The 25607-nt window shown below is 63.4% G+C and overlaps 1 protein-coding gene across 9 annotated transcripts in view; it reads left to right on the plus strand.

Annotated features, from left to right (window-relative positions):
- The window catches only part of hao2 (hydroxyacid oxidase 2 (long chain)), a 136636-nt gene that overhangs the window by 67637 nt on the left and 43392 nt on the right, over positions 1-25607 (plus strand). Inside the window, exon 1 of one of the 9 annotated variants that reach the window (XM_072513750.1) lies at positions 1362-1471. The exons of 7 other annotated variants lie outside the window; for them this stretch is intronic. The gene's annotated coding sequence lies outside the window, so the exon portion shown is untranslated. Of the gene's footprint in view, positions 1-1361; positions 1472-23630; positions 23777-25607 lie in introns of those variants that run through there. One more of the 9 variants, XM_072513751.1, reaches the window with a different exon arrangement.

The raw sequence follows: 25607 nt of genomic DNA on the forward strand, positions 1-25607 counted from the left end.
CGCGGGTGGGCTCCGGGGACCTGGGGGGGGGCGCGGGGCGATCTGGCCCCGGGGTGTGCCCCCACGGTGGCCTGGCCCGCAATCGGGGCCCACCGATCCGCGGGCGGGCCTGTGCCGTGGGGGCACTCTTTCCCTTCCGCCTCTGCCACGGTCTCCAGAATGGCGGAGGCAGAAGAGATTCCCTCCACTGCGCATGCGTGGGAAGCTGTCAGCGGCCGCTGCCGCTCCCGCGCATGTGCCGTCCGGAGATGTCATTTCCGCGCCAGCTGGCGAGGCACCAAAGGCTGGTCCGCCAGCTGGCGGGGCGGAAATTTGTCCGGCGCCGACCTAGTCCCTCAAGGTTGGGGCTCGGCCCCCAAAGATGCGGAGGATTCCGCACCTTTGGGGCGGCGCGATGCCCGTCTGATTTGCGTCGTTTTGGGCGCCAGTCGGCGGACATCTCGCCGTTTCCGGAGAATTTCGCCCATGAAACTAGTGTGGTCAGACTGCAATTAAGATGGCCTTAGATGGGGAATTAATTTAAAAGCATTGCGAAGTATACGGAAGTGGGATGTATTCATTCCATCTTTAAAAAGTTTCATTTGAACTTTTATCTCTTGCTATTTAATAACAATCTCCGTGAAGTCACCGGGCGCGGATTCTCCACTCCCACGCCGGTTGGGAGAATCGCCTGGGCCGCTGAAATTTCCGGGGACGCCGGTCCGACGCCGTCCCGCGATTCACCCAAGCGGCGGGAACGGCCCGGTCGGGTTTTGTCGGCCGCAGGCCGGAGAATCGCCGGAGACACCCAAAATGGCGATTCTCCGGCACCCCCGCGATTCTGAGGCCCGGATGGGCCGAGCGGCCAGGCCAAAACGGCGGGTTCCCCCCGGCACCGTCCACACCTGGTCGCTGCAGACGTGGGCGGTGCGTGAACGCTGGGAGGGGCGGCCTGTGGGGGGGGCGAGGGGGGATCCTGCACCGGGCTTCACCTGCAATGTGGGGTGGCCCGCGATCGGTGCCCACCGATCGTCGGGCCGTCCTCTCTGAAGGAGGACCTCCTTCCTTCCGCGGCCCCGCAAGATCTGTCCCCCATCTTCTTGCGGGGCGGATTTGGACAGGGCGGCAACCACGCATGCGCAGGTTGGCGCCACTTTAACGCGGGCGACAAGGCCTGGCACGGGTAGATGACGCGGCCCCGATACTGGCCCATTGTCAGGGCCTGAATCGGTCGGGACCAGGGCCGGTTCACGACAGCGCGGCCACTTCGGCATGGGAGTGGAGAATCGCGCCCACCATGTCGGAAAAAGGGGCAGTATCAGATATTGGAGAGGCACTAGGACCCTGAGGAATGTCCTATCCTCTATGCTTTCTGTCTCAAAGATTTTCAGGCGATAACAGGACTGTGCTTCGTTTGCTGAATTCTGCTACTTCTCCCGTCTGTGCATTGGACATCAAGAGAGCAACAAAGATTGGAGCTTCCTTCCATCAGGTCAGAATTTGTCTGGGTGCTGGGTTGAAGCCAAATGTAATGTGCTTTCAGGAAGTGAATAAATGATCTATAATGCATGATTATATACACACACATTTAGAGGACAGAAACTGACTGTATCTGCAATGTGAAACGAAAAATGAAATTAAAATCGGTTATTGTCACAAGTAGGCTTCAATGAAGTTACTGTGAAAAGCCCCTAGTCGCCACATTCCGGCACCTGTTCGGGGAGGCTGTTACGGGATGTGTAAATTAGTGTACATCTTTGTTTTATCCACGACTTGTTTTTGCACGTTCTCTATTCCAATGTTCTCTCTTCCAAAATGTAGTTCCAAGAAACATTAACAGACCTGTAAGGTAGCATTCATCTGAACCAGCGCTCACTCCTACTTAAAACTAGAATTGTTGAACCGAATACAGCACATGCTTTGCTGTTTGAAGACTGAAATGGAATTTATTTTTAACACTCAGAGCTATTTAATAGTAAACAGATGTATAGAGCAAGTGGTGTTTTCACACCACTCTCGAGCAACTTACTGCATTTCTCAGCAACACTTTTATTACACTTGCACTGGACAATGATCACTCAAACACCATCTGCACCAGAGGACAGCAGGGCCTGGCACCAAGCCAGCACCAAATGCGAAGACATTTTCTTAAGAAAGGCCCATTTAACCTTGAGAGGACCGGTTAGAACCATAATGCGCCAGCATTTCTGTAAGGTTCCATGAATCAGGCCAGGAACTATCAGTGGGCCTCCAGAAAACTTCTGAATCATTATGCCAGGTGCAACCTGACGTACAGATCATTCAGTGGCAGAAAGGTCAGTGCATTGAGTTTGCTTTCCTTGGTTCTGTCACTTTCAACGTAATGGATTTTGAACTTTCTGCCTGTGGCCCCTGTAGCACCGTCAATATGACGCGAGGCAGGTTGAGGTAATGTCAATTGAAGGCTTTATTAAGCAGAACTTTATCCCCAGCAGCGTGGTTACAGAATGCAGCTGCTGAGGGAAATGGAGGGAAAAGCTGGGTTCTTATACCGGCATTTCTGGGTGGAGTCCAGTAGGTGGCAGATCCTATCAGGACCTGGCATCCCTCCACCAATAGCCTGTCGACACGTGGTGTACCGTATTACCTCTAATACATACCACCACAGCCCCTCTGTGCAAATTAATGGCAGGTGAGATTTGGAGCAAAGAATGAGGATTCTTTCAGCCAGATAACACAACCCTGTCAAACCTGAAATTCAGCATAGGCGCACCCTTGTGTCTGTGAAACTTTAACTTTGAGAAGACACATGGTGCACCCCTGGAGTAACTACAGGTCACATGCCAATCAAGCTAGAGATGTGTGAAATGAACATTGTTTCAAATAATTGTCTATTTCACTCACATAACTGGTTTCAGGATCATATTGAAATAAATTTGCCAATTTAAAATCGCGAATACCTGCCATTTTGATAAATGGCCATTATAATACTAATCTTTATTATTGTCACAAGTAGGATTTCATTAACACTGCAATGGAGTTACTGTGAAAAGCCCCTAGTCGCCACACTCTGGCACCTGTTCGGGTACACAGAGGGAGAATTCAGAATGTCCAACTCACTGAACAAGCACGTCTTTCTGGACTTGTGGGAGGAAACCGGAGCACCCGGAGGAAATCCACGCAAGCTCAGGGAGAACGTACAGCCTCCGCACAGACAAGGACCCAAGCCGGGAATCGAATTATGATGGAAGACCGAACTGATTGCCAGTCTCTCTCCTTCTCCAATTTCTTCCAGATACAAATATGTTTGCAGGAGTTGATCCCACGGAGGCTGCCCTTGTTGTGCTTGTTGCAACCGAGGTGAGCAGAAGAAGACAGCAAGTCCAATGTAGGCTGGAGGCGGCACCATGTGTACAGTGGGCTGCTGCACAACCTCAAGACCGGCCACCCATCAAGCTGAGGAGGGGACAAGAAGGGGAGTCAGTGCCATGCCAAGGAGTGCAGGCATCATTTGTTCTTCAATGAGCTGATGAACAGCATATGCCGGAGAAGGCTGCAGCTCAACAGAGAGACAGTGTAGCACCTGTGCCGCGTCCTCGCGTTCATGGCACCCCGTAGAGGAGGCGGGCACTGTTTAGTTATGCTCTTGTCGTAGCATAAGCTGCTTCCTTGATGTGCACTCTGACAAAGGAAGGTCCAGACTTGGAGATAGCTTTAACACGTTAATTAAACTATTAACAATTCTCCTACTTGGATTCGACTCTACTGTTAATCCTTCTATAGCTACTCAGACTGACGAACCAGTCTGCTACAATCCACGTGGTGGGTGTGATGTGTTTCAAATCAACCCTGTGTACACACTGAGTGCCTCCACTGTAAAGAGGAAGATCATGTGTGCTGTGTCTTTATATATGGGTTGGTGTAATGCCCCCCTGTGGTAGTGTCACCTCTGTGTGTGTCGTGACTGCCCATTGGTCGTGTCCTATCTTACTGACCTATTGGTTGAATGTCTGTGTACCATGTCTCTAGTGCTCCCTCTAGTGTCTAGCTAGTGTCTACGTGTATTTACATTAACCCCTTGTGTATTTACAGTGATGCAAATCACCACAGGCGCCTGCTTCAGGTGGCCGTGAAAGTCATGACAGACCTAACTTTCTATACCATTGGGTAATTCCAGGGTTCGAGCGGGAATCTGTGTCACAGTCACCAGCCCATAGGTGCATCTGGGAGGTGACGGACGCTCTGTTTGCCCGGACATCCGACTATATCACTTTCAACTTGCACCAGACCCACCAAGGTGCCCGGGAGCATGCAGCACAGCTACATCCTGGGACTCTTGGAGATCCCCGGTGTCTTCAAGGACCACCCAGGATGATAGGTGATCTCATGGAGGTCAAGGAACAGGGGATGGGGGTGCGGACAGGCCCTCTGTGAAGTTTAAAGTGATAGAAGCTTCATGTGTAAAGTGTCAGATGTTTTAATAGTGAACATTTTAATGTGACAGGATTTCCATTCCCCCAGCTACAGATAGTGACCTCACCAATGCCCACTCAGTGCTCCTCACTCTTCATGATCCTCTGTGGTCTAGTGCTCCGTCTAGGTGTGTCCCCAGGATGCACTATCAAAGGTGGAGGCAACCTGTTGCATTCTGTGGCCTTCGATGTCTATGGTGATTATCCTTTGGAGGGCCTAGAACCAGAGGGCCCCGGACGACTTACTGGTGTCACAGGCGTCACCGTACACCCTGATCTGCCCTCTGCACTTGAGATGCGCTAGTGTCAGGAGGGGGGGAATTGGAAACCATCTTAGTCTCCTTGATGGAAGGCTCCAGGATGGGCTGCAGCACTTCCTTTTCCCTGAGGGCCCTGGGGGACTCCATGGGAAGGAGAGGCAGCTGGAGTGAGCTCAAGAAGCCGCTGAGTCATCTGGCGCTGCCAGTCCTGGAGGTTCCCATTGTCTGCAGCATGGTGTCGATGCCCTCAGCTATGGTCCTCAGTGAATGGGCCACGGTCCGGAGTGCCTCGACAATGTCCACCTGTGTCTGGGACATGTCTTCAGCAAATGGGACATGATGTCAAGGCCCTCCGATATGTCGCCACAGACTGAGCAATGCCTTAGACCCCACTGCTCGAGGAGTGCATGCTCCAGGTTTTCCACTGTGGTCACCACCCTAGCACTGCCTGTGAGCATTGCAGTGCCTGGCACCATCTGTGCCTGAAGGCTTCGGGACTTCGCCAATTGGTTTTGCAATCACTGGAATGCCACTAACACTCCCTCCTGAATCTCACAGCTCTGGGCTTTCGACTGCATCAGCTCTAGGAGAACATGTCCAGAGGCTCAGCATCTGGCCAAGACCCAGCTGAGTCCTGGGATCCAGCAGACCTCCCACTGCTGCCTCACTTGGATGTTCCTGCCTCCACCTGATGTGCATCAAGAGCTGTCTGGTGCTCACCAGAGTGTGCCGCAGAAGCCTGTCCACTAATGTCATCCACTGAGGTGTGTGTCTCTGCACTGGTGGAAGGTGGGGCTGATAGCTGTGACGCATCACCGGTGTTCTCCTCAGAGCTCTCCTCTGAGGTGGTCTCTTGGATGACAGGGTGTGCGACACCGGATAACCCGGCCTCATCAGATGGTGACTCTACGAGACAATGGCTGTGTGGTCAGTGAGAGGGAAGGATAATTTTGTGGGACATCAAGATCTCATTTGGGACAGGTCATCTGGATGAAAGGGGAGTGGATCCTCATGGCTCTGCACAGGCCAACCTCACTATTGTCTCTGCTCTCCCCTAGGGCAACCCCGCGATCTACAGGGCCCATTCTTCATAGGGAGTGAGGATTCGGGCAAAATTCTCCGTTATCGGCGGAAAGTCCGCCGATCGGCGCAAAAAACGGCGCAAATCCGACTTGCATCACGTCGGAAAAATGGGTCAAAGGTCTCCGGCCCGAAATGGGCTAGCAGCGACGTAACGGGATCCGCGCTTGCGCAGTGGTTCACGCCGTGCAGCGTCATACGCGCCGCACGGCGTGACGGCTCATAAGGCCGCGCTGCTCCCCCCCACCCGACCGGAACACCCGACCGCAACACCCGACTGGATGGCTGGCCGCCGCTCAGCCCCGAGGTTCGAGTCACGGGATGTGGAGGCGCTCCTGGATGTGGTGGAGCAGAGGAGGGACGCCCTGTATCCCGGGCACGGCCGCAGAGTTGCCCCACGCCACAGCCGGCGTCTGTAGAGGAAAGTGGCAGAGGCCGTCACCGCTGCGGCCCTGACACCACGGACAGGCACCCAGTGCCACAAGTAGGTGAACGACCTTGTCAGAGCAGGCAGGGTGAGCCTCCCCCATATCCCCCCTCCCCCATTTCCCCCCCTCCCCCATATCCCCCATATCCCCCCCACCCCCATATCCCCCCTCCCCCATATCCCCCCTCCCCCATATCCCGCCTCCCCCATATCCACCCCTCCCCATACCCCCCATATCCCCCCTCCCCCATATCCCCCCTCCCCCATATCCCCCATACCCCATATCCCCCTCCCCATATCCCCCCTCCCCCATATCTCCCCTCCCCCATATCTCCCCTCCCCCATATCCCCCCCTTCCCCCATATCCCCCCCTTCCCCCATATCCCCCCTCCCCATATCAACCCTCCCCATATCACCCATATCCCCCCCTCCCCCATATCCTCCATATTCCCCTCCCCCATATCCCCCTCCCCATATCCCTCCTCCCCCATATCCCCCCTCCCCCATATCCCCCCTCCCCCATATCCCTCCTCCCCCATATCCCCCCTCCCCCATATCCCCCCTCCCCCATATCCCCCCTCCCCCATATCCCCCCTCCCCCATATCCCCCCTCCCCCATATCCCCCTACCCATATCCCCCCTCCCCCCATATCCCCCCTCCCCATATCCCCCCTCCCCCATATCCCCCCATCCCCCAGATGCCCCATATCCCCCCTATATCCCCCCCTCCCCCATATCCCCCCTCCCCCATATCCCCCCTCCCCCATATCCCCCCTCCCCCATATCCCCCCTCCCCATATCCCCCCTCCCCATATCCCCCCTCCCCCATATCTCCCCTCCCCCATATCCCCACTCCCCCATATCCCCATATCCCCCCTTCCCCCATATCCCACCTTCCCCCATATCCCACCTTCCCCCATATCCCCCCTCCCCCATATCCCCCCTCCCCATATCAACCCTCCCCCATATCACCCCTCCCCCATATCCCCCCTCCCCCTTATCCCCCTCCCCCATATCCCCCCTCCCCCATATCCCCCCTCCCCCATATCCCCCCTCCCCCATATCCCCCCTCCCCCATATCCCCCCTCCCCCATATCCCCCCTCCCCCATATCCCCCCTTCCCCCATATCCCCCCTCCCCATATCAACCCTCCCCATATCACCCCTCCCCCATATCCCCCCTCCCCCATATCGCCCCTCCCCATATCCCCCATAATCCCCCCTCCCCCATATCCTCCATAACCCCCCTCCCCCATATCCCCCTCCCCATATCCCCCCTCCCCCATATCCCCCCTCCCCCATATCCCCCTCCCCATATCCCCCCTCCCCCATATCCTCCCTCCCCCATATCCCCCCTCCCCCATATCCCCCCTCCCCCATATCCCCCCTCCCCCATATCCCCCCTCCCCCATATCCACCCTCCCCATATCCCCCATCCCCCAGATCCCCCCTCCCCCCTATCCCCATATTCCCCCTATATCCCCCCTCCCCCATATCCCCCATATCCCCCCTCCCCATATCCCCCTCCCCATATCCCCCTCCCCATATCCCCCTCCCCATATCCCCCTCCCCATATCCCCCCTCCCCCATATCCCCCTCCCCCATATCCCCCATAATCCCCCCTCCCCCATATCCCCCATAATCCCCCCTCCCCATATCCCCCATATCCCCCCTCCCCCATATCCCCCCTCCCCCATATCCCCCTCCCCATATCCCCCCATATCCCCCCTCCCCCATATCCCCCCTCCCCATATCCCCCATATCACCCCCTCCCCCATATCTCCCATATCCCCCCTCACCCATATCCCCCATATCCCCCCTCCCCCATATCCCCCCTCCCCCATATCCCCCATATCCCCAAGTGAATCCACCCCTAACCTTAACCTCTGCAATGCACGCGCAACCGATGGCGTGCATTCATATACCTGCCTAACAGTGTTGCCTTTTACCCCTGCCACCCCCCCCCCGACAGGATAAGCGCGCACACAACAATAGGGAGCATGTGAGGACTGGAGGAGGCCCCGCTGATGAGAGGCCACTGACCGAACACGAGGAAAGGGCCCTGGAACTGGCTGGCGGACCTGACGACTGGGAGGTTGCTGATGCAGAGGTCGGGGGCGTAGTAGCAAGTGAGCCATCGACAGCCCATCCCCATATCCCCCCTCCCCTATATCCCCCTCCCCCATATCACCTGATCACTGCCTGATGTCTAACCATGCATGCTTCATTGTGTATCGCAGGACCAAACGTCCAGGCACCCATCCCCGCAGATGCAGACCGCCCGCAGGATGCCCCTCGGAGGCCACGGGAGACGGAGAGACACGAACCCTCCAGCATGCGACGCCCGCAGGATGCCCCTCGGAGGCCACGGGAGACGGAGAGACCCGGACCCTCCAGCATGCGACGCCCGCAGGATGCCCCTCGGAGGCCACGGGAGACGGAGAGACCCGCACCCTCCAGCATGCGATGCCCGCAGGATGCCCCTCGCACACCACGGGAGACGGAGAGACCCGCACCCTCCAGCATGCGACGCCCGCATGATGCCCCTCGGAGGCCACGGGAGACAGAGAGACCCGCACCCTCCAGCATGCGACGCCCGCAGGATGCCCCTCGCACACCACGGGAGACGGAGAGACCCGCACCCTCCAGCATGCGACGCCCGCAGGATGCCCCTCGGAGGCCGCGGGAGACGGAGAGACCCGGACCCTCCAGCATGCGACGCCCGCAGGATGCCCCTCGGAGGCCCCGGGAGACGGAGAGACCTGGAGCAACAGGGAGACGACACCCCCGTCACGTGCGGGAGCGACCACCCAGCGACAAGGGGGGCAGCCACAGGCCCCCGTCACATCCGAGCCAGGACACCACTACCCAGGACACCGCTACCCAGGACACCACTACCCGGGACACCACTACCCGGGACACCACTACCCGGGACACCACTACCCGGGACACCACTACCCGGGACAGCACTGCTCAGGACTCCCCTACCCGGGACAGCACTACCCAGGAAGACGAAATACCGGACAGTGACTCAGAGTGGATGGGTGGAGACGAACCCCCACCCCAAAGTGCCATGGACTCAGAGTGGGACGAAGAGCACGACACAACGCCACTGCTGTCACCAACACCCTCCACCATCGCTGAAACACTCACCTCGGTTGAGGCGTCTGGTACACTCACTGGTGCGCACAACACAGCCGTCCCGGTACAGCAGGTGGAGGTAGGAGTAGCAGAGGGGCCGGGCGGTCGGAGGGCAGCCCAGCCCAAGCGAACATCTGCCGCCCAGATGGATCCCGGGTTCCTGGAGTTACCACACCCACACATAGATCCGATGCAACCACCGACCCGGAGACGAGCGAAGAGGGTGACGGGCGGCTTGCGGCGGATGCAGTCGCAGGTGGATGAGTCCACCCGCGTCCAGGAGCTGGGAGTGGTGCCGGTCATGCATGCCACCCAGGCCGACACCGCACGGGTGGCGTCCGCGGTGGAGGCAATGGGTGCGACGGTGTCAGACATGGGGAACGGTTTGCGAGACCTGGGGCTTTCCGTGCAGGCGGCGTCTGTGGCCCAGGAAATGGCTGCCCTCTCACAGGAGGCCATGAGCCAGTGCCAGCGCCAGATGGCAGAGGCGCTCAACGCCATAGCCCAGTCTCTGCAGGCCATGGCCCAGTCTCTGCAGGCCATGGCCCAGTCTCTGCAGGCCATGGCCCAGTCTCTGCAGGCCATGGCCCAGTCTCAGCAGGCCATGGCCCAGTCTCAGCAGGCCATGGCCCAGTCTCTGCAGGCTATCGCTGAGGGCAACGACGCCAGTGGCCATGTGCGAGCCGGCGTCGCACTGTCACAGACAGGGTTTGCCAACCCCCTGGGCTCCATTGCTACAAACCTGCAGACCCCTGTCGATACCAGCACGGGCCTCCAGGACTGGCAGCGGCCGATGTCGGGGGGGCGTCGGATGGCCAGTCCGTTCGCATCCCCCACCCATGTAGAGGCCTGGGGGCCATCGGGCACCCCGAGCGAGGAGGAGGTGGTGTGGTCCGTCCCGGCTCCCCCTGTAGGGGAGGCCCCGGTACACCGCGACACCTCAGACTCCCCCCCCCCCCTTCCGTCCCAGGTGCATCGGGTGGGCAACGGGCAGGACAGGCTGGCAGCTCGCCATCCCAGTCGCCCGGGCCGCAGCCTGGCCCATCTAGGCCAGGACGCCCCAGGAAACGGCCGCCAAAGGGATCCAGTGTCAGAGGGCAGGAATCACAGGAGTCCACCTCCAGTTCTGCTGTACCGTCTGGGGAACCACGTAGACGTAGTCAAAGGGCCCGTAAGGCCAAACAATTAGACACTGAGTAAGTTGGCATGGGTGCAGGGCACAGATGAGTTTTAGGGGCTAGGGCACGTGCATGAACTCCTTTCATTATTAAAGTCAATGTTACACCTACAGAAGCTGCCTTTGTGCTCTGTCCAAAGCGTGCAGGGGTGTCATGTACGTTGAGCGCATGTGTGTGTGAGGGGTGGTCTTACCTCAGCCCCAGGTGAGTCTGCCCCCTTCCCCCTGGGCCGCCATCAACATCCCCCGGGCAGAGGACGGGACCGTGCGCTGCAGTGTCACAGCCGCATGCAAGGATGGTCCGGGTGGATGGTGGTACTGTGGCCATGGGTCAGACATAGTCCAACGATGTAGAGCCAGGAGCTCACCGCAGGGCGGGTTGTCATCATCCGCCATGGCCTGCGATAGACACGCGTCCACCCGCAACTGTGTGAGCCCGGCCCGTTTGCCGCAGGTGGATCGGCAATGGGGGGGGGTGGTGTGCATGCGGGTGGGGTGGGTGGGGTTGGGGAGGGGGGTGAGGGTGCTGGGTGGGTGGATGGGTGGGGGGTATGGGTGGTCGGCTGTTGCCATGGTGTGCGGTCTGTGGCCATACTACCTGATTCCCACGGCCATCTAGTCAGTGAAGCGGGCGGCTATCAGTCTGTCCCGTGCCCGCTGGGCCAGCCGGTAACGGTGGACAGCCACCCGCCTGTGTCTACCCCATCTGCCCTGACCATTACCCCCATCCCCCTCATCTGGAGAGGACTGCGCCTCTTCCTGCTGCTCCTCCAGTCCGCCCTCCTCTGCCTGCGGCACATCGCCCCTCTGCTGGGCTATGTTGTGCAGGACGCAGCACACCACAATGATGCGGCCGACCCTATCTGACCGATACTGGAGGGTGCCCCCAGAGAGGTCCAGGCACCTGAAACGCATCTTCAGCACGCCAAAGCACCTCTCTATCACTCCCCTTGTCGCGACATGGGCATCATTGTAGCGGTTCTCCGCCTCATTGCGTGGCCTCCGTATAGGCGTCATCAGCCACGATCGCAATGGGTAGCCCCTGTCGCCCAGCAACCAGCCCCTCAGCCGGGGATGGCGTCCCTCGTACATGCCGGGATGGATGACCGCGACAACACGTATGAGTCGTGTACACTGCCTGGGTAACGGGCGCAGACGTGCAGGATCATCATGCGGTGGTCGCAGACCACCTGTATGTTCATCGAATAGGTCCCCTTCCTATTGGTGAACACGGCCCTGTTATCTGCAGGTGGCCGCACGGTGACGTGCATCCCATCGATCGCGTCCTGGACCATGGGGAACCCGGCCACGGCAGAGAAGCCCACGGCCCGGGCATCTTGGCTGGCCCGGTCCACGGGGAAGCAGATGTAGCGGTGCGCCATGGCATATAGGGCATCTGTCACTGCCCGGATGCACCGATGCACCGATGTCTGCGATATGCCGGACAGGTCCCCACTCGGTGCCTGGAATGACCCCGTTGCATAAAAGTTCAGGGCCACCGTAACCTTGACAGACACGGGGAGAGGGTGACCCCCGCCAGTGCCACGCGGTGACAAGTGTGCCAGCAGGTGGCAGATGTGTGCCACGGTTTCCCGCCTCATCCGGAGTCTCCTCCTGCATTCCCGGTCTGTGAGGTCCTGGTATGACTGCCGGGGCCGGTACACACGGGGCGCCCTCGGGTGCCTCCGTTGCCGTGGGGCCGCGACGTCCTCCTCCCCCTCCTCGTCCTGTCGGTCAGGTGTCCCTCCAGCCTGGGCGGCTGCCGCCTGTCCCTCTGCGGCAGCCTGCACCGCCTCTCTGGAACGCTCCTCCTCCTCCTCATCCAGGGCAACATAGACATTAGCGGCTGCCGCCACGGCGGCCAACATCGCTGGATGATCGGAAATCATGACGGCCTGGTGGGGGGGGAGGGGAACGACGACATGTCATCATTGCCCATATCCCCTCCTCCCCCCCAGCCAGGTGGCATGGACCGCATGGGTCCAACTGTTGGAGGCTGGCACCTGGTGGACCAATTCACTTGCCCTCGCATCCCCCTCCCAGGCACGGAACCCCCCCAACCTCCACCCCGGCACGGACACCCCCCAACCTCCACCCTGGCACGGACCCCTCATCCCCCTCCCCGGCACGGACCCCCCCCCCAACCTCCACACCGGCACGGACCCCCCATCCCCCTCCCCGGCACGGGCCCCCCCCCCAACCTCCACCCCGGCACGGACACCCCCCCCCCAACCTCCACCCCGGCACGGACCCCCCTCCCAACCTCCACCCTGGCATGGACCCCCCATCCCCCTCCCCGGCACGGACCCCCCCCCCAACCTCCACCCCGGCACGGACCCCACATACCCTCCCCGGCACGGAACAACCCCCCAACCTCCACCCTGGCATGGACCCCCCCCCCAACCTCCACACTGGAACGGATCCCCCTCCCCGGCACGGACCCCCCCCCAACCTCCACCCCGGCACGGACCCCCCATGCCCCTCCCTGGCACGGACCACCCCCCCAACCTCCACCCCGGCACGGACCCCCCCAACCTCCACCCCGGCACGGACCCCCCATCCCCCTCCCCGGCACGGACCCCCCCCCCCAACCTCCACCCCGGCACGGACCCCCCATCCCCCTCCCCGGCACGGACCCCCCCCAACCTCCACCCCGGCACCGGACCCCCCACCAACCTCCACCCCGGCACGGACCCCCCCCCCCAACCTCCACCCCGGCACGGACCCCACCCCAACCTCCACCCCGGCACGGACCCCCCCCAACCTCCACCCCGGCACGGACCCCCCATGCCCCTCCCCGGCATGGACCCACCCCAACCTCCACCCCGGCACGGACCCACCATCCCGCTCCCCGGCACGGGACCCCCCCCCCCCCAACCTCCACCCCGGCACAGACCCCCCTCGAACCTCCACCCGGGCACGGACCCCCCATCCCCCTCCCCGGCACAGATCCCCCTCCCCGGCACGGATCCCCCCCAACCTCCACCCGGGCACGGACCCCCCATCCCCCTCCCCGGCACAGAACCCCCCACATCCCCCTCCCCGGCACGGACAACCCCCCCAACCTCCACCCCGGCACGGTCCCCCCCCAACCTCCACCCCGGCACGGACCCACCATCCCCCTCCCCGGCACGGACCCCCCCCCCCAACCTCCACCCCGGCACGGACCCCCCCCAACCTCCACACTGGCACGGACCCCCCATCCCCCTCCCCGGCACGGATCCCCCCCCGACCTCCATCCTGGCACGGACCCCCCATCCCCCTCCCCGGCACGGACCACCCCCCCCAACCTCCACCCCCAACCTCCACCCCGGCACGGACCCCCCATCCCCCTCCCCGGCACGGACCCCCCCCCCAACCTCCACCCCGGCACGGACCACCCATCCCCCTCCCCGGCACGGACCCCCCCCCCAACCTCCACCCCGGCACGGACCCCCCCCAACCTCCACACTGGCACGGACCCCCCATCCCCCTCCCAGGCACGTATCCCCCCCGACCTCCATCCTGGCAAGGACCCCCCATCCCCCTCCCCGGCACGGACCACACCCCCAACCTCCACCCCCAACCTCCTCCCCGGCACGTACCCCCCATCCCCCTCCCCGGCACGGACCCCCCCCCCCCAACCTCCACCCCGGCACGGACCCCCCATCCCCCTTCCCGGCACGGACCCCCCCCCCCCAACCTCCACCCCGGCACGGACACCCCCCCCCAAACCTCCACCCCGGCACGGACCCCCCCCCCAACCTCCACCCCGGCACGGACCCCCCATCCCCCTCCCCGGCACGGACCCACCCCCCTAATCTCCACCCCGGCACGGACCCCCCATCCCCCTCCCAGGCACGGACCACCCCCACACCTCCACCCCGGCACGGACCCCCCCCCCAACCTCCACCCCGGCACGGACCCCCCCCCCAACCTCCACCCCGGCACGGACCCCCCATCCTCCTCCCCAGCACGGACACCCCCCCCAACCTCCACCCCGGCACGGACCCCCCCCAACCTCCACACTGGCACGGATCCCCCTCCCCGGCACGGACCCCCCCCAACCTCCACCCCGGCACGGACCCCCCATCCCCCACCCCGGCACGGACCACCCCCCCATCCTCCACCCCGGCACGGACCCCCCCCAGCCTCCACCCCGGCACGGACCCCCCATCACCCTCCCCGGCACGGACCCCCCCCCCAACCTCCACCCCGGCACGGACCCCCCCCCAACCTCCACCCCGGCACGGACCCCCCCCCCCAACCTCCACCCCGGCACGGACCCCACCCCAACCTCCACCCCGGCACGGACCCCCCCCCACCCTCCACCCCGGCACGGACCCCCCCAACCTCCACCCCGGCACGGAGCCCCCATCACCCTCCCCGGCACGGACCCCCCCCCTACCTCCACACTGGCACGGATCCCCGTCCCCGGCACGGACCCCCCCCAACCTCCACCCCGGCACGGACCCCCCATCCGCCACCCCGGCACGGACCACCCCCCCCATCCTCCACCCCGGCACGGACCCCCCCCAGCCTCCACACCGGCACGGACCCCCCATCACCCTCCCCGGCACGGACCCCCCCCCCCAACCTCCACCCCGGCACGGACCCCCCCCCCCAACCTCCACCCCGGCACGGACCCCCCCCCCCCCAACCTCCACCCCGGCACGGACCCCACCCCAACCTCCACCCCGGCACGGACCCCCCCCCATCCTCCACCCCGGCACGGACCCCCCCAACCTCCACCCCGGCACGGAGCCCCCATCACCCTCCCCGGCACGGACCCCACCCCAACCTCCACCCCGGCACGGACCCCCACCCCAACCTTCACCCCGGCACGGACCCCACCCCAACCTCCAACCCGGCACGGACCCCCCCCAACCTCCACCCCGGCACGGACCCCCCATCCCCCTCACCGGCATGGACCCCCCCCCCAACCTCCACCCCGGCACGGAGCCCCCATCCCCCTCCCCGGCACGGACCACCCCCCCATCCTCCACCCCGGCACGGACCCCCCCAACCTCCACCCCGGCACGGACCCCCCATCACCCTCCCCGGCACGGACCCCCCCCAATCTCCACCCCGGCACGGACCCCCCCCCAACCTCCACCCCGGCACGGACCCCCCCCCCAACCTCCACCCCGGCACGGACCCCACCCCAACCTCCACCCCGGCACGGACCCCCCCCAACCTCCACCCCGGCACGGACCCCCCATCCCCCTCCCCGGCATGGACCTCCCCCAACCTCCACCCCGGCACGGACCCCCCATCCCCCTCCCCGGCACAGACCCCCCCCCCAACCTCCACCCCGGCACGGACCCCCCCCAACCTCCACACTGGCACGGACCCCCCATCCCCTTCCCCGGCACGGATCCGCCCAACCTCCACCCTGGCACGGACCCCCCATCTCCCTCCCCGGCACGGACCACCCCCCAACCTCCACCCCGGCACGGACCCACCCCCAACCTCCACCCCGGCACGGACCCCCCATCCCCCTCCCCGGCACGGACCCCCCCCCCAACCTCCACCCCGGCACGGACCCCACATCCCCCTCCCCGGCATGGACCCCACCCCTAACCTCCACCCCGGCACGGACCCACCCCCAACCTCCACCCCGGCACGGACCACCGATCCCCCTCCCCGGCACGGACCCCCCCCCTAACCTCCACCCCGGCACGGACCCCCCCCCCCAACCTCCACCCCGGCACGGACCCCCCATGCCCCTCCCTGGCACGGACCACCCCCCCAACCTCCACCCCGGCACGGACCCCCCCAACCTCCACCCCAGCACGGACCCCCCATGCCCCTCCCCGGCACGGACCCCCCCCCCAACCTCCACCCCGGCACGGACCCCCCATCCCCCTCCCCGGCACGGACCCCCCCCCAACCTCCACCCCGGCACCGGACCCACCCCCCAACCTCCACCCCAGCACGGACCCCCCCCAACCTCCACCCCGGCACGGACCCCACCCCAACCTCCACCCCGGCACGGACCCCCCCCAACCTCCACCCCGGCACGAACCCCCCATGCCCCTCCCCGGCATGGACCCCCCCCAACCTCCACCCCGGCACGGACCCACCATCCCGCTCCCCGGCACGGGAACCCCCCCCCCAACCTCCACCCCGGCACAGACCCCCCTCGAACCTCCACCCGGGCACGGACCCCCCATCCCCCTCCCCGGCACAGACCCCGCCCCCCCATCCCCCTCCCCGGCACGGATCCCCCCCAACCTCCACCCTGGCACGGACCCCCCATCCCCTCCCCGGCACGGACCACCCCCCCAACCTCCACCCCGGCACGGACCCCCCCCAACCTCCACCCCGGCACGGACCCACCATCCCCCTCCCCGGCACGGACCCCCCCCAACCTCCACCCCGGCACGGAGCCCCCCAACCTTCACACTGGCACGGACCCCCCATCCCCCTCCCCGGCACGGATCCCCCCTGACCTCCATCCTGGCACGGACCCCCCATCCCCCTCCCCGGCACGGACCACACCCCAACCTCCACCCCCAACCTCCACCCCGGCACGGACCCCCCATCCCCCTCCCCGGCACGGACCCCCCCCCCCAACCTCCACCCCGGCACGGACCCACCATCCCCCTTCCCGGCACGGACCCCCCCCCCAACCTCCACCCCGGCACGGACCCCCCCCCCAAACCTCCACCCCGGCACGGACCCCCCCCCCCAACCTCCACCCCACACGGACCCCCCATCCCCCTCCCCGGCACGGACCCACCCCCCTAACCTCCACCCCGGCACGGACCCCCCATCACCCTCCCAGGCACGGACCACCCCCACACCTCCACCCCGGCACGGACCCCCCCCCCCCCAACCTCCACCCCGGCACAGACCCCCCATCCTCCTCCCCAGCACGACCCCCCCCCCCCCCAACCTCCACCCCGGCACGGACCCCCCCCAACCTTCACACTGGCACGGATCCCCCTCCCCGGCACGGACCCCCCCCAGCCTCCACCCCGGCACGGACCCCCCCCCCAACCTCCACCCCGGCACGGACCCCCCCCCCCAACCTCCACCCCGGCATGGACCCCACCCCAACCTCCACCCCGGCACGGACCCCCCCACCATCCTCCACCCCGGCACGGACCCCCCCCAACCTCCACCCCGGCACGGACCCCCCATCACCCTCCCCGGCACGGACCCCCCCCCCCCAACCTCCACCCCGGCACGGACCCCCCCCCCCAACCTCCACCCCGGCACGGACCCCCCCCCCAACCTCCACCCCGGCACGGACCCCCCCCCAACCTCCACCCCGGCACGGATCCCACCCCAACCTCCACCCCGGCACGGACCCCCCATCCCCCTCCCCGGCACGGACCCCCCCCCCCAACCTCCACTCCGGCACGGACCCACCATCCCCCTCCCCGGCACGGGACCCCCCCCCAACCTCCACCCCGGCACGGACCCCCCATCCCCCTCCCCGGCACGGACCCCCCCCCCAACCTCCACCCCGGCACGGACCCCCCCCCCCCCAACCTCCACACTGGCACGGACCCCCCATCCCCCTCCCCGGCACGGATCCCCCCCCACCTCCACCCTGGCACGGACCGCCCATCCCCCTCCCCGGCACGGACCACCCCCCATCCTCCACCCCGGCACGGACCCCCCATCCCCCTCCCCGGCACGGACCCCCCCCCCAACCTCCACCCCGGCACGGACCCCCCATCCCCCTCCCCGGCACGGACCCCACCCCCAACCTCCACCCCGGCACGGACCACCGATCCCCCTCCCCGGCACGGACCCCCCCCCTAACCTCCACCCCGGCACGGACCCCCCCCCCCAACCTCCACCCCGGCACGGACCCCCCATGCCCCTCCCTGGCACGGATCACCCCCCCAACCTCCACCCCGGCACGGACCCCCCCAACCTCCACCCCAGCACGGACCCCCCATGCCCCTCCCCGGCACGGACCCCCCCCCAACCTCCGCCCCGGCACGGACCCCCCATCCCCCTCCCCGGCACGGACCCCCCCCCAACCTCCACCCCGGCACCGGACCCACCCCCCAACCTCCACCCCAGCACGGACCGCCCCCCAACCTCCACCCCGGCACCGACCCCACCCCAACCTCCACCCCGGCACGGACCCCCCCCAACCTCCACCCCGGCACGAACCCCCCATGCCCCTCCCCGGCATGGACCCCCCCCAACCTCCACCCCGGCACGGACCCACCATCCCGCTCCCCGGCACGGGACCCCCCCCCCCCCAACCTCCACCCCGGCACAGACCACCCTCGAACCTCCACCCGGGCACGGACCCCCCATCCCCCTCCCCGGCACAGACCCCGCCCCCGCATCCCCCTCCCCGGCACGGATCCCCCCCAACCTCCACCCTGGCACGGACCCCCCATCCCCTCCCCGGCACGGACCACCCCCCCCAACCTCCACCCCGGCACGGACCCCCCCCCAACCTCCACCCCGGCACGGACCCACCATCCCCCTCCCCGGCACGGACCCCCCCCAACCTCCACCCCGGCACGGAGCCCCCCAACCTCCACACTGGCACGGACCCCCATCCCCCTCCCCGGCACGGATCCCCCCCGACCTCCATCCTGGCACGGACCCCCCATCCCCCTCCCCGGCACGGACCACACCCCAACCTCCACCCCCAACCTCCACCCCGGCACGGACCCCCCATCCCCCTCCCCGGCACGGACCCCCCCCCAACCTCCACCCCGGCACGGACCCACCATCCCCCTTCCCGGCACGGACCCCCCCCCCCAACCTCCACCCCGGCACGGACCCCCCCCCCCCAAACCTCCACCCCGGCACGGACCCCCCCCCCCAACCTCCACCCCGGCACGGACCCCCCATCCCCCTCCCCGGCACGGACCCACCCCCCTAACCTCCACCCCGGCACGGACCCCCCATCACCCTCCCAGGCACGGACCACCCCCACACCTCCACCCCGGCACGGACCCCCCCCCCCCTAACCTCCACCCCGGCACGGACCCCCCATCCTCCTCCCCAGCACGACCCCCCCCCCCCAACCTCCACCCCGGCACGGACCCCCCCCAACCTCCACACTGGCACGGATCCCCCTCCCCGGCACGGACCCCCCCCAACCTCCACCCCGGCACGGACAACCCATCCCCCACCCCGGCACGGACCACCCCCCCATCCTCGACCCCGGCACGGACCCCCCCCAGCCTCCACCCCGGCACGGACCCCCCATCACCCTCCCCGGCACGGACCCCCCCCCCAGCCTCCACCCCGGCACGGACCCCCCCCCCAACCTCCACCCCGGCACGGACCCCCCCCCAACCTCCACCCCGGCACGGACCCCCCCCCGAACCTCCACCCCGGCACGGACCCCCCCCCCCAACCTCCACCCCGGCACGGACCCCCCCCCCCAACCTCCACCCCGGCACGGACCCCACCCCAACCTCCACCCCGGCACGGACCCCCCGTCCCCCTCCCCGGCACGGACCCCCCCCCAACCTCCACCCCGGCACGGACCCACCATCCCCCTCCCCGGCACGGGACCCCCCCACAACCTCCACCCCGGCACGGACCCCCCATCCCCCTCCCCGGCACGGACCCCCCGCCAACCTCCACCCCGGCACGGACCCCCCCCCCAACCTCCACACTGGCACGGACCCCCCATCCCCCTCCCCGGCACGGATCCCCCCCCACCTCCACCCTGGCACGGACCCCCCATCCCCCTCCCCGGCACGGACCACCCCCCATCCTCCACCCCGGCACGGACCCCCCATCCCCCTCCCCGGCACAGACCCCCCCCCAACCTCCACCCCGGCACGGACCCCCCATCCCCCTCCCCGGCACGGACCCCACCCCTAACCTGCACCCCGGCACGGACCCACCCCCAACCTCCACCCCGGCACAGACCCCCCATCCCCCTCCCCGGCACGGACCCCCCCCCTAACCTCCACCCCGGCACGGACCCCCCCCCAACCTCCACCCCGGCACGGACCCCCCCCCAACCTCCTCCCCGGCACGGACCCCCCCCCAACCTCCACCCCGGCACGGACCCCCACCCCCTCCCCGGCACGGGACCCCCCCCCCAACCTCCACCCCGGCAAGGACTCCCCCCCCAACCTCCACCCCGGCACGGACCCCCCGAACCTCCACCCCGGCACGGACCCCCCATCCCCCTCCCCGGCACGGACCCCCCCCCCAACCTCCACCCCGGCACGGACCCCCCATCCCCCTCCCCGACACGGACCACCCCCCAACCTCCACCCCGGCACGGACCCCCCCCAACCTCCACCCCGGCACGGACCCCACCCCCCAACCTCCACCCCGGCATGGACCCCCCATCCCCCTCCGCGGCACGGACCCCCCCCATCCCCTTCCCCGTCACGGACCCCCACCCCGGCACGGACCCCCCATCCCCCTCCCCGGCACGGACCCCCCCCCAAACTCCACCCCGGCACGGACCCCCCATTCCCCCTCCCTGGCACGGACCCCCCCCCCAACCTCCACCCCGGCATGGATCCCCCATCCCCCTCCCCCTCCCCGGCACGGACCCCCCCCCAACCTCCACCCCGGCACGGATCCCCCATCCCCCTCCCCGGCACGGACACCCCCCCATCCCCCTCCCCGTCACGGACCCCCTCCCGGCACTCCCCCGGAGCCCAGCCTACTCTAACCACACCCCCCCCCCCCCCCCCCCGCTGCACACACACACACACACACAACCCGAGACACACCTCTCCTCACGCAATCAGACTGCGGCCACGCCATCGCCTGCCCAGAGCCAACCCCCCAGGCCGTCACTCACCTCCACCTGTGCTCCAGGTTCACGCCGATGAAAAGGAGGTTTAATTTACGTCGACGTGAACGGTCATCACGTCAACGGGACTTCGGCCCATCCGGAAGGGAGAATATCGGCAGGCCGAAAATTGGCTGCCTTGCGCAGACCCGTGCCATTCTCCGACGGCAGCGGCGCCATTAACGCCCCGCCGACTTTTCTTCCTTCGGAGACTTCGGCAACCGGCGGGGGCGGGATTCACGGCGGCCAACGGCCATTCTCCGACCCTCTGGGGGGTTGGAGAATGACGCCCCAGATCTCTGGAGCTCCTCCTCCTGTCTTTGCCCTTTCTCTTTTATTCTAAGCTATTTTCCCCTGCGGGGACAAAGAGAGGGCATTGTGAGCCACAAACGTGATGGGTCGGGGTGGGGTCTATATCAAATGGCATGTATGGGCACCGCAGCTGGACATGAAGTGGTGGTGCTGGGCGGTGCTAGGGGGTTCTGAGAAACAAGCTTGGAGATTGGATGTTGGCAGAGTGCTAGGTGTCAGCCAATAGATTGGGGAGCAGAGATTTGAAATTAGAGGTCGTTCATCTTCTTCCTACATTGGATGGTGGTCCTCTTGATCATGCTCCTGCACTCATTGTAGCTGCCACTGCCTCCCAGGCAGCATTGCTAACTCTGCTAGCGGTCCTCTGACCCCCCCCCCTCGGGGGAACATGGTGCCCCACCTCTCATCCACAGCATTGAAAAGCCTGGCCAGTCGCATCGCCAAAGGAACAAGCAGGTCTCCGCACTGCCATCCTCAAATCTAGACTGGGAGTGAGTGCTGAGGGAGCATTTAAAAACTGCACCCTCTTGTTAGTGGTGAACAGCTGAGGCACGTTTCGGCTGAGTCAGATGACGAGGGAGTCAGGCATGGCGAGATTCATGTGAGGACTCGTTTTTTTGCGCTAAGTGCAGGTGAATATAAGTCGCGATCGCGCCATTACATCCGACACAAAACATGCCGCTAAACTCACCCAAATTGACACTTGGGGCTGGATTTTCTTGTCTCTCCTTCAGCAAGGTAGCTTTGGACTGCATGGGACCATGTAAAGTTCTGTTGACCTCGGGCGGGAATTTCCGGTTTGCCAGAAGTACACATCAACTTGCCTGTTTCACTCACGGGGTTGCGTTGTATCAGTTAGTGCCCCATGCACTGTCTGGCCAAAGCCCAAATCAGGAATTTGAGCAAGAGAATGGTAATAGCCTGCATGATTTATTGATTATCTCTTTAAATTGACCATCTACAAACTGGGTGGTGTCCGGTCCACAGTGGCGGTTTCGCTGGTGAGTGGGCCGATGCTTCTGCGATACCGTTGGCGTTAAATAATAGCTGCCATTGTAAGCCAAGTTGTGGACGGTGGTCTCAGCTCCCCGACACAGATTATCGGTGCCCATACTGATGAACTGTAAGATATTCCAAAGAGAATGGATGAAGCGGAGCTGAGAATCCTGTCAGTCAATCGGGCAGTTTCCTCAGTGGGGGCTCACCTTCAGTCTTTGGAAATCCTGCTGCATGGCATGTTGAACATCCTGGTTGATTCGGAGAGATGGGGCTGGAAAGGAAATATCCGTGCACCAGGTCTCCAGAGGGGAGGCCTGGTGAGTAAAAAAGTAATGTGAGTATTCTTGACTATTCTGGTGTGCCGTTGATCCTAGTTTAGTTTGGTTGAGTAGGTTAGGGCAGTACTAACCAAGTTTATCAGGGTCAGGTGGACGAGGGAGTAGATCACCCTCTCCCGAAATGGCCCCTCTTGGAAGCTTCTGGACCACTCTGCTTCCAGACATTTGGTTCCACTGGGGAGGTATTATCCTGTTGGTGGTGAGGCCTGCTGTTGGTGGTGAAGCCTGCTGTTGGTGGTGAGGCCTGCTGTTGGTGGTGAGGCCTGCTGTTGGTGGTGAGGCCTGCTGTTGGTGGTGAGGCCTGCTGTTGGTGGTGGGGCCTGCTGTTGGTGGTGGGGCCTGCTGTTGGTGGTGAGGCCTGCTGTTGGTGGTGAGGCCTGCTGTTGGTGGTGAGGCCTGAGTGTGAGTCTGAGTGCTTCGGGTCAGCGTTGTTAGTCTTTCTTCAGTTGGCTGTTAGGCTGGGTGGAGGAGTAAGTCGCCTCCCCTCCAAGTAGTCTCCCAGATGTCCTTCTTGAGGCTTGACCTCCCCTGGAGGGTGCAGTATTCTGTTTCTTATAAGGCTGTGCTGTTCTGTTTCGGATATCCTTCTTGCGAAAGTGCACATTGCTAGACCTTGTTGCTGTGTATTCATGTCTATTCCCTAGTTGGAACAAAGTCACTTTAAGAGTTTGATCATGTGATGTACTGATGACATCAGCAGCAGTTTGGACAGGTTAATTGTCAGTCTATTCTCGCAACCTGTGAGCAAACACATCTCTGATAAAAGCTCTTGTTTTTTTCGTGCTTTTGTGGTCTGTAAGCCAGTACTTGAAAAATACCACATCTACCTAATGTCTGGTGTTCATCTCTCGCTGGAGTTTCCTTTCTTTTTCTGGGTAGGAGAGACACTGTTATCGGCTGTGATTTGTTATATTTAATTCTGGAGGGTTTCTCTTATCTTGTCAGGGGGAGCGGACAGGGGGAGAGGAATTGTATCTCTTCCAGAGATACTCTGTTGCTGGGTGTTTTGCCGATTCTTCTTCTCGTTGGTGGGGTTTCCTCAGTAGAAGACGGTTTAAATTATTTGGTGTCGATGGGGCCTAAACGGTGCTTCTGATTTGGCTGGAGTGAATGAGGCCTGTTAGCGAGTCTTGGCATTGTTTAAGTATCCTTGGTTTCTTGGCTCCTGGTTTACTGGTTTACTGCCAAGCCACATCTTATACCGATGGTGGTATCCTATTTGTTCCCCTCTTCCTGGGGTATCCTTTCATTGCTGGGAGGATGAGTTAGGTTTTGATTTTTAACCTATAAGGGATCTTGTATATTATGTAGCTTTATTTTTGTTGACCTGTGCAGGAGGGAGTGTATCATAGTGCCCCGTGTCCATAGCTTTATCCTGGTATCCTGTTATCCCTACTCTTTTTGGTATCCATTTATCCATTCATTTTCCATATGAAAGGAGACGCTGACTTCGACGATTGCAATGATTGACAATCTGAACCAACTGTATGAATATTTGCTGGTCTTCTGTGTGTGTGTGTGTGTGTATATATTTGTGTATATATGTGTGGATCACTCTACTGTACTAGATATTGGGGATTTTTTGCGTTTTGTGGTTAAATGTAAAATACCCCCTTAGAACATATGTCTTTGCGAATTTCTTTTTGTATTTCTTTTTTTTTCTGTTTTGTGATTAAAGATTTGAGGTGGGATTCTCCGACCCCCCGCCGCCCCAACGCCGGCTGCAGTATCCTGCCCCTATGTCCCATAGTGAGCACGTTTAGCTGCATGTTTCCTGGCATTCGGAACGTTATTTAACGCAACTCTGTCTTTTTCAGTATTGATGCCGCATTTATGCTGTACTGGAGCAGTTTAAAGGGTTTGTTGCGTTTTTTTTTAAATGCAAAATATCTGATATAAATATGTGCAAAAATAAACTTAAAATATTTGAAAGCTGCTGCCTGAGTTAGCTTCCATTGTTAGAACCATGGAAACCGCATTGAAATCACCACTGGAATGCACCGGATGGCGTGAGTATGTTGTATCGCGGCGGGGCCTATAAACCAAATCACGCCTTTAACCTTGAGCGATCCGCAGCGTGTCGTAAATCCCCAGGGGACAGGAGTACAGATAGGTAGATTGACATACTTAAACATATAAAATGTTCATTAGCTGCACTTTTAACCCAGGATCGTGGATTTAACAATATGCATGTGGGTTTTGTGTGCTTCTCGTGACACAGAGGAAAACATGGCGAGAGGGCAGTGGGCTTTGACAGAACTGGAAAGAAATGCTTTATATACTGAGGTCTGACACCTGCTGCCTTGCCACGGTGAAAGTATTTTTCTCACAGGACTTGTTGGGAAAGTGTGCTTTCATTACTTTGGAAGTGATTCTCCATACTTTGATAATTTCTGCTACCTTTGAGTTTATTGTTTTTGATCTGCGGCTGTCCACCTTCAGATCAGCATGGGAGCCATGTCTGCAGCTCTACCTTTGCCTTCAATAAGGAGCAGATGGAGCAACGCGAGCATCACCACCAGCAGCTGGAGGAGGAGTAGAAGCGGCCTTCTCCTCCTTAACCACTTGCCAGTTCCAGAGGACAGATGGAATGAGGATGGAGCTCTCGCTCACAAGGGGCAGTATCCCAACATAGGCTTTCCAGACAGGGGATCAGTTTCCTGGAAATGATTGAGCACCCATGTCTTGGGGAAGCTCAGAACTTCC

The sequence above is a fragment of the Scyliorhinus torazame genome, chromosome 8, assembly GCF_047496885.1.
Source record: "Scyliorhinus torazame isolate Kashiwa2021f chromosome 8, sScyTor2.1, whole genome shotgun sequence".
In the NCBI taxonomy this organism is placed as follows: domain Eukaryota; kingdom Metazoa; phylum Chordata; class Chondrichthyes; order Carcharhiniformes; family Scyliorhinidae; genus Scyliorhinus; species Scyliorhinus torazame.